The 12,673-nt window shown below is 45.9% G+C and overlaps 1 pseudogene; it reads left to right on the top strand.

Moving 5' to 3' along the window:
- LOC141201567 (uncharacterized) overlaps positions 1–12,673 on the top strand; it is an 89,980-nt pseudogene that overhangs the window by 16,269 nt on the left and 61,038 nt on the right.

Raw genomic sequence — 12,673 nt, forward strand, 5'->3', positions numbered from 1 at the left:
TCAGCTCCCGTGTCTGAACTGTGTCCTGTATGTCTCCTGCTTTACGGTATTAGTTCCCGAGTCTGAACTGAGTCCTTTCTGTGTTCTTTAGTCTGTCCTGTCTGAACACGCTCTTAGCCTGTTCCTCCCGCCTTCTAGGGGCCGATTACCTAGACCCGCTCCTGTATTCCGCTGCAGTGTCGGTCTCCTCCGTACACTCAGTTCCAGTCTGAACTCTCTCCTATCCTTTACCTGTTTTGTCTATGTCCATTCCCTTCCTTTTCCTGCAGAGTCTGAACTCGTACCTAACTCCTGCCAGTTGTCTCTGTACTTCCGTTTGTGAGTTTGTGGTCCACTCGCTACTTCACTGCAAGTACCCTGTGGGTGTCTGGCTCTGTCTTTCCCTTCCTGTCTGTTCCGTGTGAACAGAGTCCTGTCCTGCCCTGCTTCTGCCCGCTGCTCCGGCAGTCCTGTCCTGCCCTGCTTCTGCCCGCTGCTCCGGCAGTCCTGTCCTGCCCTGCCTGTACCCCTCTGCCTGTAATGTTCCTGAGTCCCAGTGTGTACTGGGCCCTATCCTGCCTGTATTGTTCCTGAGTCCCAGTGTGTACTGGGCCCTATCCTGCCTGTATTGTTCCTGAGTCCCGGTGTGTACTGGGTTCTATCCCGCCTGTGTTCCTACCTGCTAGTGCCTCCTGTCTGCACTCTAGTCGTGCCTGCCTATACCCTCCAGTCTGTGTGCCAGCCTACCAGCCTGTTCCTGTATTCCCTGTGTGGGTCAACAGCCGTGTCCGGGGTCTGTCCTGGAGTAGCACCTGGTCCCTCTGCTCGGTTCCTCCTTGGTGCACTGGCGTCGTATGCCGTCGTGCGACCCTGGTCGGATCGGGTGAATACTTAGTCACGCCCCTCCAGGCATACACTCTCCGGCACGGTCCAGTGGAATCACTACCAATCACCCGCACACGCCGCTTAGCCCGGGCGTGTGCATAACATCGAGGTTTCAGCAGTTCAAAGAACAGACACGCATATCCCTTCTTTTGCGGAAGAACAAGAAAAAGATACAAGTCTTGTTGCTTCCCGGGTTTTGTGTCATGACCTAAATGGGGACTTGCGTCCTGTTGTACCAAAACATCTACAGGATGAGTTCACGAGATATAATCATGACAGCTTGGGTCATTTGGGCCAACAGAAATTGTTAGGCATTCTCAGAGAGATTTTACTGGGAAAAGATGGAAGAGACTGTATGAAATATTGTTCAATCATGCCTCATTTGTGCCCAAATTAATCCAAGACAAAAAGGACAGAAATCGCCACTACTGCGAACCGCACCTGCAGATGGTCCATGGTCTACGTTACAAATAGACTATATTGGTTCATTACCATCAGGTAAAAATGGTCTCAGGTATGCATTGGTTGTAGTAGATGTTTTTTCTAAATGGGTTGAAATTTTACCTGTCAGGAAAGATGATGCTTTGTCTATAGCTAGAGCATTAGTTAATCGTGTCTTTTGTACTTGGGGGATCCCAAGAAAGATTACCTCTGATCGAGGAAGTCACTTCACAGGAAGAATCATGCGAGCAGTTTGTACTATTCTAGGGGTACAATAGTTTCATGTGCCTTACCATCCACAGTCTGCTGGTATTGTGGAAAGGATGAATAGGACAATAAAATCCAGAATTGCCAAAATGTTATTGGACAAAGGTAATACTTGGGTGGATGCCTTTTGTACTGTTGAGTGTTAGAGGAACAACTTCCTCCACAACTCCATTTACTCCTTTTGAACTATTGACAGGAAGGAAAATGCCATTAATTTTCCCACATGAACCATTTTTGTCCACACCTCAAAAAGATGCTGTTCCAAGGTCCAAATGGTTGCAATTGTTGCAGGAAAACTTGAAAACCTTTCTTCCACATGAATGCAGAGGATGAAGCCACCATATGAATCCAAATTCAAAAAAGGGGCTCTAGTCATGATTAAATCTTTCAGGAAGAGTGGACCTTGGGAAAGTAACTGGGAGGGTCCCTTTGAAATAATCGACACCATGGGACAAGTTATGATCCTAGTGCAACCAGCATCCAACATGGTTAAAAATATCCGCAGACAACAAAAGTTGTGGGTACACGTTGATCAATGCAAATTGTATATTGCAAAATAATGATACTGCATTTCTTTTAGGAAGAAATGGATTCCAATAAGAGCTGGAATACGGAATACCATGTCCTTGATGGAAGGGATTCAACACCAATCCTTCAAGAAAAGAAAAGGTTTCCCAGGAAAAGCTACTATCTGATGGGAACCACATTTCTGCTACTTTGTACTATTTCAATTCTGATCTACACAGAAGACATTTTATATCATGGAACAAATACTAGTGAAGTGAATGGACATATCAAAGGAACTTTACATTCACGGAAACCAAGAGGATCAAGTATACAAAATCTAATAGATGAAGATAAGCCAGACGATTCAGTAGATATTACTGGGAACATTTGCATGGGTTATGATGTAAAATGCTGAATTGAGCTACACTTCATACACGACACTTAATATTACATGCCGCCATAGGATCTAAGTCTAAATTTACACAATTACAAGGAGATTAGATACATTATTAGATACATTATGTATCACATGGCATGACAGGCATATGGGAATGTAATCCTACAGATGTGTTATACTGGAATATAGAGATAAGAGGTGAAGAGAAAGCTGTGTGGTCGGGTGATATTCCTAATGATATGCTTGCAAAAGGGAAAGTTAGAACATCCGAAACAGAGATTATGTTAAAGACACAACTTTTGGGGAAATTTTTTATCCTTCATTACTTTCTATTACAGAAGGAGATGAAGATTGGGTAAAAACATGGAACTTCCAGCTAACCAGAGAATCAGTACAAGTATCTGTAGTTTTTACAGTAACAAATACTATCGCTCCAGAAGTAAGGGTTGCACCACAAGCAGTACATAGTCAAGAAAATATGTCGTCTCTTTTATTGAAATGCAACACAAGGTTAGAGTTACCTCCCGAGTCTTTGTTAACATGGACCAGAAACAAAATATTTTTGGGAAGTTTTTCAAATGGTCCAACAAATGTTATACATAGAAGTCAATATGGGAATGTGAGATGGTTGCATAAGAATTTTGATTTTTCTCTAGATAATCCATCTCCTAAGGATTCGGGACTTTACCAATGTTGTGTTTTAAGTAAAAATAATTACAAACAATGTAAAGATGTAAATGTTTGGTCAGCAGTAGATAATGTATGTACACAGACAAGGTTTCAACCATCTACTCCTTTCCAAATCAATCAATTCCAATCTAAACCTCTATTAAGGGATGGAGTGTTTATGACTATGGTCTGGACTTTTAACATGTGTAGTTGGAAAATCTCATCCAGATATCCCCAGTGTCAATCACATCTCATTAACATGGAAATGGGAATAGAACAATGGTTTGGGAGAAGAACGTCAACACAGGTTAGAAGTAAGAGGGGGATATTAGAAGGTATTTTGGGGGGATTAGGAACAGTGGGAAGTTTAATTAACACTATGGACATCCGACATACATACACTTAAATCAGATTTAGAAAATATTGGGTATATTGGAGGCAAAGGAGTAAAACATTTGAAAAGTTTGCATCAACTCCTTGAGAAGATGGTTTTGAACACTGCTGCTGTGTTGGGATCTTCAGTGTCACATCTACAAGATGCTACTTTAGCTCTAATAGAAAGTGAACAGGAATCCCAAGTGGCCAGAGCATGTCTAGAAATTCAGATTGAATACTCCACCAATCTGAAAATGATTGCACAGGCATTGCAAAGTAGAATTACACCTTTAGGAATAATGTGAAATTTGCCTACAGAATATAATTTTGCGTTAAATCACACAGATTTGTGGGTAAATAAGTGGTTAAGATGTGAACAGAACATTTGTATAGGAACACTAATCCCAATATCGGGAAGAGAAGAAACCATGGTTCCTATTACTGTTCTGGGCATTCCTGTTAGTAATACACAATTACTATATTATCTATTACAGTACACAGATTTTGCATTTGATGGTACCAACACTGGACAATTAGACATTTCTTCATACTTACATTTTGTTTCTAAGGTAATGTGTCTACCTGGACAGGATAAAGTCATTTATAACTTGTGTTTCCATAATCATACCTCATGTCATGCCAGAGTTGAGAATGTGCACACGATACATGACTTGGTGACTCCAATAAGCTCAAACAAAATTTGTTTCCAAGTTATGTCAGAAAAAGAAGTTGTTTCTGTATTCTTCTCATCTTGTGTACATGCTGAAAATCTGACCATAGTTTTCACACTTCCCTCCGTACAATATAAACCTATCTCCAAGAAGGAAGTATTAATATTACGTCAATAGGGACAAGAAATCTGAAAATCCTTCCTATACAGTTCAGTTTGTCACAAATACACTGCTCAAAAAAATAAAGGGAACACTTAAACAACAGAATATAACTCCAAGTAAATCAAACTTCTGTGAAATCAAACTGTCCACTTAGGAAGCAACACTGATTGACAATCAATTTCACATGCTGTTGTGCAAATGGAATAGACAATAGATGAAAATTATGGGCAATTATCAAGACACCCTCAATAAAGGAGTGGTTCTGCAGGTGGGGACCACAGACCACATCTCAGTACCAATGCTTTCTGGCTGATGTTTTGGTCATTTTTGAATGTTGGTTGTGCTTTCACACTCGTGATAGCACGAGACGGACTCTACAATCCACAGAAGTTGCTCAGGTAGTGCAGCTCATCCAGGATGGCACATCAATGCGAGCTGTGGCAAGAAGGTTTGCTCTGTCTGTCAGCTTAGTGTCCAGAGGCTGGAGGCACTACCAGGAGACAGGCCTGTACACCAGGAGATGTGGAAGGGGCCGTAGGAGGGCAACAACCCAGCAGCAGGACTGCTACCTCCGCCTTTGTGCAAGGAGGAACAGGAGGAGCACTGCCAGAACCCTGCAAAATGACCTCCAGCAGGCCACAAATGTGCATGTGTCTGCAAAAACGGTTAGAAACCGACTCCATGAGGGTGGTATGAGGGCCCGATGTCCACAGATGGGTGTTGCACTCACAGCCTAACACCGTGCAGGACGCTTGGCATTTGCCACAGAACACAACACCAGGATTAGCAAAGTATCAACTGGTGCCCTGTGCTCTTCACAGATGAAAGCAGGTTCACACTGAGCACATGTGACAGACGTGACAGAGTCTGGAGACGCTGTAGAGAGTGATCTGCTGCTTGCAACATCCTTCAGCATGACCGGTTTGGCAGTGGGTCAGTAATGCTGTGGGATGGCATTTCTTTGGAAGGACTTACAGCCCTCCATGTGCTCGCCAGAGGTAGCCTGACTGCCATTAGGTACCGAGATGAGATCCTCAGACCCCTTGTGAGACCATATGCTGGTGCGGTTGGCCCTGGGTTCCTCCTAATGCAGGACAATGCCAGACCTCATGTGGCTGGAGGGTTTCAGCAGTTCCTGCAAGATGAAGGCATTGAAGCTATGGACTGGCCCGCCCGTTCCCCACACCTGAATCCAATTGAGCACATCTGGGACATCATGTCTCTCTCCATCCACCAATGTCACGTTGCACCACAGACTGTCCAGGAGTTGGCGGATGCTTTAGTCCAGATCTGGGAGGAGATCCCACAGGAGACCATCCGCAACCTCATCAGGAGCATGCCCACGTGTTGTAGAGAGGTCATACAGGCACGTGGAGGCCACACAGAATACTGAGCCTCATTTTGACTTGTTTTAAGGTCGTTACATCAAAGTTGGATCAGCCTGTAGTGTGTTTTACTACTTTAATTTTGGGGGTGACTCCAAATCCAGGCCTCCATTGGTTAATAAATTTGATTTCCATTGATGATTTTTGTGTGATTTTGTTGTCAGCACCTTCAACTTTGTACAGAACAAAGTATTCAATGAGAATATTTCATTCATTCAGATCTAGGATGTGTTATTTGAGTGTTCCCTTTATTTTTTTGAGCAGTGTATATAATTTCCCTTGGGATATGTGGACAAATGAGATAAAGACAAAGGTTTGTTAAATTTGTTAACAAAACAACTAAAAGAAGCTGAAATTGTATTCCGACATGAACAAGGCCATTTAAATGATATTGAACATGAATGGACAAGTATGTCAGGCTCATCTTGGTGGAAAAATCTAGGAAGATCAGTAACTAGTTGGTCACAGTCTTCAGCAAAAATGGCTGCAGGAAGCGTATTAACAAATCCAATCATAATCATATTTATTTTGATCTTGCTGTGCATTTTTTATCAGATTTTTGTGTGTAAAATTAAGAAAATATATTAAAAGATAAAGACAGAAATGAAAAAGGAAGATGGTCTTTATTTTTAATTTAGAAGCTTTTGGGAACTCAGATGACGTTCAATACAGGAGTTGATACAAGGTTTTCAGAATAAAGAATGAATGTGATACGAATGGTGAGAGAATGAGTTTAGGATTGATTATGATATTTCTTAAATCATAATCAGGGGGGACTGTAAAATATTAATCTCTAATGATAAAATAAATACATAATAAGAAACTTTGAAGCTCTGGTTCGAACCATATTCAGTTTTAAACATTTTTAGAGCGAGACTGAGGGGTTATTTTGAAGATCTTGGCAGAGACACCTGTTCTGTACGTCAAACCTATAGGGCTCTTGTCAATATGGGTTATTTGGAGATAACTAATGATCCTTAAAGGTCACTAGCCATATGTTTAAAATATACCAACATAAAGTAATTGTGCACGTAGCCAAAAGGCATATTCCATGAGTTACTAGTTTTGTTCTAACATGGTAGAAGTTACTAATATACCTGAAAGCCGCCATATTGGGTTATGAAACTGTAAAAATAATCTCCAATGTATGTCTATGAGGCGAGATGGTATATAAGGAGAGCCAGACATGAATGGGAAGCTGTCTCATACCTTGAGAATCTCCACCACGGACCATCTCATGCTGTATACTTAAGAACTTATGAATGTTGTTTTCTCTCTTATAACCTGATACTTCTTTCTGTGCTATCAACTATTTTTTTCCTTATTTTGTAACCACTTTTGAATAAACCTTAAACAAGCTTTTGTTTTATCCACACAATTCAATATTGCTTTCCTTCCTATCCTCACTGTACTCTTACTCCAATGTAAGCGTTATATTTGTAACAGTGATGGAAAAGTATCATAGTCTTTAGTAAGTGGGCAGCTCCTCACACATCGTACACACGCGGCTCCGCTCCGTACACACGGCTCCGCTCCATACACCTCAAACACATGGCTCCGCACACCTCGTACATGCGCGCCTCCGCTCCGCACACCTCGTACAAGCGCGCCTCCACTCCGTACACGTGCGCCTCCGCTCCGTACACCTCGTACACACACGCCTCCACTCTGTACACCTCAAACACATGGCTCCTCACACCTCGTACACACGGCTCCGCTCCATACACCTCAAACACATGGCTCCGCACACCTCGTACATGCGCACCTCCGCTCCGTACACCTCGTACACACACGCCTCCGCTCCGTACACCTCAAACACACACGGCTCCGCTCCGTACACCTCAAACACACACGCCTCCGCTCCATACACCTCAAACACATGGCTCCTCACACTTCATACACACGGCTCCGCTCCATACACCTCAAACACATGGCTCCTCACACCTCATACACATGCGCCGTCGCACACCTCATACAAACGCGCCTCCACTCCGTACACCTCAAACACACACGGCTCCGCTCCGTACACCTCAAACACACACGGCTCCGCTCCATACACCTCAAACACATGGCTCCTCACACCTCGTACATGCGCGCCTCCGCTCCGTACACCTCGTACACACACGCCTCCGCTCCATACACCTCAAACACATGGCTCCTCACACTTCATACACACGGCTCCGCTCCATACACCTCAAACACATGGCTCCTCACACCTCATACACATGCGCCGTCGCACACCTCATACAAACGCGCCTCCACTCCGTACACCTCAAACACATGGCTCCTCACACCTCGTACACATGCGCCTCCGCTCCGCACACCTCGTACACACACGGCTCCGCTCCGTACACGCGCGCTTCCGCTCCATACGCCTCATACACGCGTGCCTCCGTTCCCTACACCTCGTACACACGCGGCTCCGCTCCGTACACCTCGTACACACGCGGCTCAGCTCCGTACACCTCGTACACACGCGGCTCAGCTCCGTACACCTCGTACACACGCGGCTCAGCTCCGTACACCTCGTACACACGCGGCTCAGCTCCGTACACCTCGTACACACGCGACTCCGCTCCGTACACCTCGTACACATGCGACTCCGCTCCGTACACCTCGTACACACGCGGCTCCGCTCCGTACACCTCGTACACACGCGGCTCTGCTCCGTACACCTCCTACACACGCGGCTCTGCTCCGTACACCTCCTACACACGCGACTCTGCTCCGTACACCTCGTACACACGCGGCTCTGCTACATCCACACTGTAAACCCCTCCTGACCCCACACATAAACTTCAGCTCATCCAGCACCATGACAACCAGCACAGCAGAGTCCTGCATCCACTGAGGCCCCTGATCATGTGACCCCTGACTCCTCCCCTCCTGTGACCTCATCACAGGTCCTGTGCGCACAGAGCAGCCATATACGTGGTGGCGGCTCTGCAGGTGGAGGTATGTGGAGATTCCCCATTATTGGGCGCAGGGGGCATTAACCCCTTCAGCACAGAGACTCTTTTTGGGTCTTGTGTTGCCCCTTTATAAGAATCATAAGGTTTTTGTTCTGTTTCCTGTAATAGATACATACGACCCAACTATGGAGACAAGAAGGGAGGAAACATATTGTTCTCATAGTACAGGGCCCCTTTACTGGCCCCACAGTGTAATGCCCCCATTATGCCCCTTATGCAGGATGTATGATGCCCCCACAAGTGTAATGCCCCCATTATGCTACTTATACAGTATGAATGATGCACCCACACAGTGTAATGCCCCCATTATGCCCCTTATGCAGTATGTATGGTGCCCCACACAGTGTAATGCCCCCATTATTATTATTATTATTATTATTTATTATTATAGCGCCATTTATTCCATGGCGCTTTACATTATGCCCCTTATGCAGTGTGTATGATGCCCCCCACAGTATAATGTTCCCCCAGTACCACCTGAGGTTTTACATGTGGAATAATCCCTCTGGAGTTGGTTTTCCCTTTTCCTGCTCCCCTCCATGTATACCCTCGAGCATGTATACAGGCATGTAGGGGAGCAAGCCTTACTAGATATCGAGGCTTTGTACAGTAATATACCGCATGAGGATGATATCAGAGGAGCAAGACGTTTCTTGAAATCGAGATCAATAGAGTGTAGCAGACATAATGACTTCATGGAGGATCTTCTAAAATTCACTCTTACTCATAACTTCTTTCTTTTTGACAGGAAGTACTTCCACCAGCTCAGGGGTACTGCGATGGGGAGCCCCTGTGCCCCCTCGTATGCTAATCTATTCCTGTGCTGGTGGGAGGAAACCACAATATTCAGGGATGATCATAAGTGGTGGCATCCATATATTGGGGTATGGTATAGATATATTCACAAAATTTTTCTAATCTGGTCAGGGACGAGTGAAAAGTTTATTGAGTTTGTTAGGGAACTCAACGTCAATAGAGTGGGCCTGAGATTTATATCAGAATTCAACTATTACCAGTTGCCTTTCCTGAATGTACCAATCAAGAAAGTACGGGATAAGACCATAGGGACACTCATCTATCAAAAACCTGCAAGCACTAATAAACTATTGAAGTGGGATAGTCACCACCCCATCCTCCTTAAAAAAAAGCAATATCCAAGGGCCAATTTTTACGGTTGAGAAGAGACTGCTCTAATGTCACAGATTTTAATATACAGGCAATAGACATGAACACCAGATTCATGAAAAAAGGGTACCAACAGTACATTTTGGATTCCGCACCATTGTTTGCAGAAAATCTGGAGAGACAGACATTCCTCTATAGCTACCCAAGAGAGCAAGAAAAAGATGGGATAACACGAGTAATAGGAACTTAAAAGAATCAGAGTGACCATATCTTTAATATCCTCAGAAAACCCTGGCCGACCTGGACCTGAGGGTGCTGTGGGATCTACTCCCACAATAAGTTTCAGAAAGGGTTGGTCAATTAGGGACTGTTTAGTGCATATTTTCGATAAAAACCTGCACCCAAGTGGACTTGGCTGGATAGAAGAACCCCGAGAAAGTTGTATATGTAATTGGATGAGACCATGTAAATATTTCTCGAGTTCCTCTACAGGTAAAATCTTTTTCCAGAGGGATTATTCCAACTGTAAAACCTCAGGACTTTTATATGTGGCCACATGCACCTGTCCCCTAGATTATGTATGCACGACCAAGAGTTAGTATAAGAGGAAGGTGGGGGGCATTTGGGCAAAATACACCATGGTTGGGACACCCCATTAGTGAGACACATGAACAGTGCACATTGAGGTGAAACAAGAGACATCTCCTTTTGCATCATTGAGATGGTTAAACCCAATGTGAGAGGAGGTGATCTCAATACATGTATCCTCAAAAAGGAAAGTGAGTGGATTTCCAGACTGGATTCACTAGCCCCTAAGGGACTGAATGAACAAATTTCCTATGCCTGTTTTGTATGAATACAGCCCCATTCTGGATTACATTTTTGGATTTTATACTCTACCCATTTCTACTCAAGTCCCTGTGAATATGGTTCACATATTGTTTTACTTCATCAAGAGATCTGAGCTTCTATATCAGAATTATTTCTTATCAGTTATATCCCACTTATACTATTAAGTAACTAACAAGTGTGGTGTTCCTTGTGTATGTCTAATTATGTAATGGGGGTTAAATTTGACCATTTAGGAATATACTGTGGGCCACCATCCCATATTTTCTGTAGTGATAAAGTAGATCTACATGCCTATTGCATGATGGGAGGATGTGCAATACTTGTTTTTAGTCTCCCATGACGCTGATCTCAGAGATAGGATTTTTCTGTTGGTGGAATGCAATCCAATACCATATGTGCTCCGGTGTGGAGCGCAGACATCTGGGCATGCGCAATCGTGGACAATGATCCTAGATGCACTCCGGTGTGGAATTATAACTACGGCCATGCGCAGTCACAGGTATGAGTGGCGCGGCCACAATCAGTTTATCTGGCATTTCAGTGTAAAGCACGTCACTTCCCAACATGCACACTAGGGGATGGACATTATCGGTCCTCTAGCTCAGTGGTCCCCAACCTTTTTTGCACCAGGGACCGGCTTGAAGCAAGATCATTTTTCCATGGCCCAGCAAGGAGGGGGTGGGGTGGGCGGGGCTTTGGTCATATGGGGGCGGGGTAATGGAGGGATTTGGAGTTTAGTGCATACTTATCATATAGTGTAGACCAGGTCCCCGCCAGGAGCTATGCCAGGAGCCCCACATAATGTGCTGTGCCAGGAGCCGCATCACTGAGGCCCCATCACGCCCTGCAGCAGGACAGGGCAGCTGTCCTGACAGCTGCTGTTCAGCTGCATTTACTTCATCCCAGGGGCGGACACAGACTGTAGTGGGCCCCTGTGCAAGAAATTTTTGGGGGCCCCCCCCCGCCCTTCATAAGGCAACAAAGTTATGTAAACATAACCCCCCCATGTGCATTTCTCACCCCCCCATGTGCAGCTCACCCCCGTGCATCTCTCATCCCCCTCCGTGCATCTCTCATCCCCCTCCGTGCATCTCTCATCCCCCTCCGTGCATCTCTCATCCACCCCCCGTGCATCTCTCATCCCCTCCGTGCATCTCTCATCCCCCCGTGCATCTCTCACCCCCCCGTGCATCTCTCACCCCCCCGTGCATCTCTCATCCACCCCCCGTGCATCTCTCACCCCCCCGTGCATCTCTCACCCCCCCCGTGCATCTCTCATCCACCCCCCGTGCATCTCTCATCTCTCCCCTCCCTCCCATGTGCATCTCTCATCTCTCCCCTCCCCCCATGTGCATCTCTCATCTCTCCCCTCCCTCCCATGTGCATCTCTCATCTCTCCCCTCCCCCCCATGTGGATCTCTCATCTCTCCCCTCCCCCATGTGCATCTCTCATCTCTCCCCTCCCCCCCATGTGGATCTCTCATCTCTCCCCTCCCCCATGTGCATCTCTCATCTCTCCCCTCCCCCCCATGTGGATCTCTCATCTCTCCCCTCCCCCCCATGTGGATCTCTCATCTCTCCCCTCCCCCCATGTGCATCTCCCATTCCCCCCACTCCTAGTTAATTGTATTTAAAAAAAAATAAAACTTGTTATACTTACCCCCATGCGATCCCTGCAGAATCCTGGCGCTCGTCCAAATCGCTGACACCAGGTTCTCCTGACTTCCGGCCATGTGACGGCACCGTCACATGACCGGAAGTCAGGGGAATCATGAAGGTGCTGCTGCAGCAGCGCAGCGCTAAGATGTCCCGGACCCGGCGCTTAGCATGCGGCCGGGGGCCCCATGAGGAGAGAGACGCACAAGAGGGGGGCTCCGAGGGGGCTCCTACCGGCCGGGCCCCATACTGGAGTCAGGGCAGTCATGCCCTGATGGCGGCCCTGCTGGAGGCTGGAGGGGCCCCCTCTCCCCGCGGACCGGCTGAAAA

This window comes from Phyllobates terribilis, unplaced genomic scaffold (genome assembly GCF_046119375.1).
Source record: "Phyllobates terribilis strain yellow unplaced genomic scaffold, ASM4611937v1 Scaffold_119__1_contigs__length_5224398, whole genome shotgun sequence".
Taxonomy (NCBI): Eukaryota; Metazoa; Chordata; class Amphibia; order Anura; family Dendrobatidae; genus Phyllobates; species Phyllobates terribilis.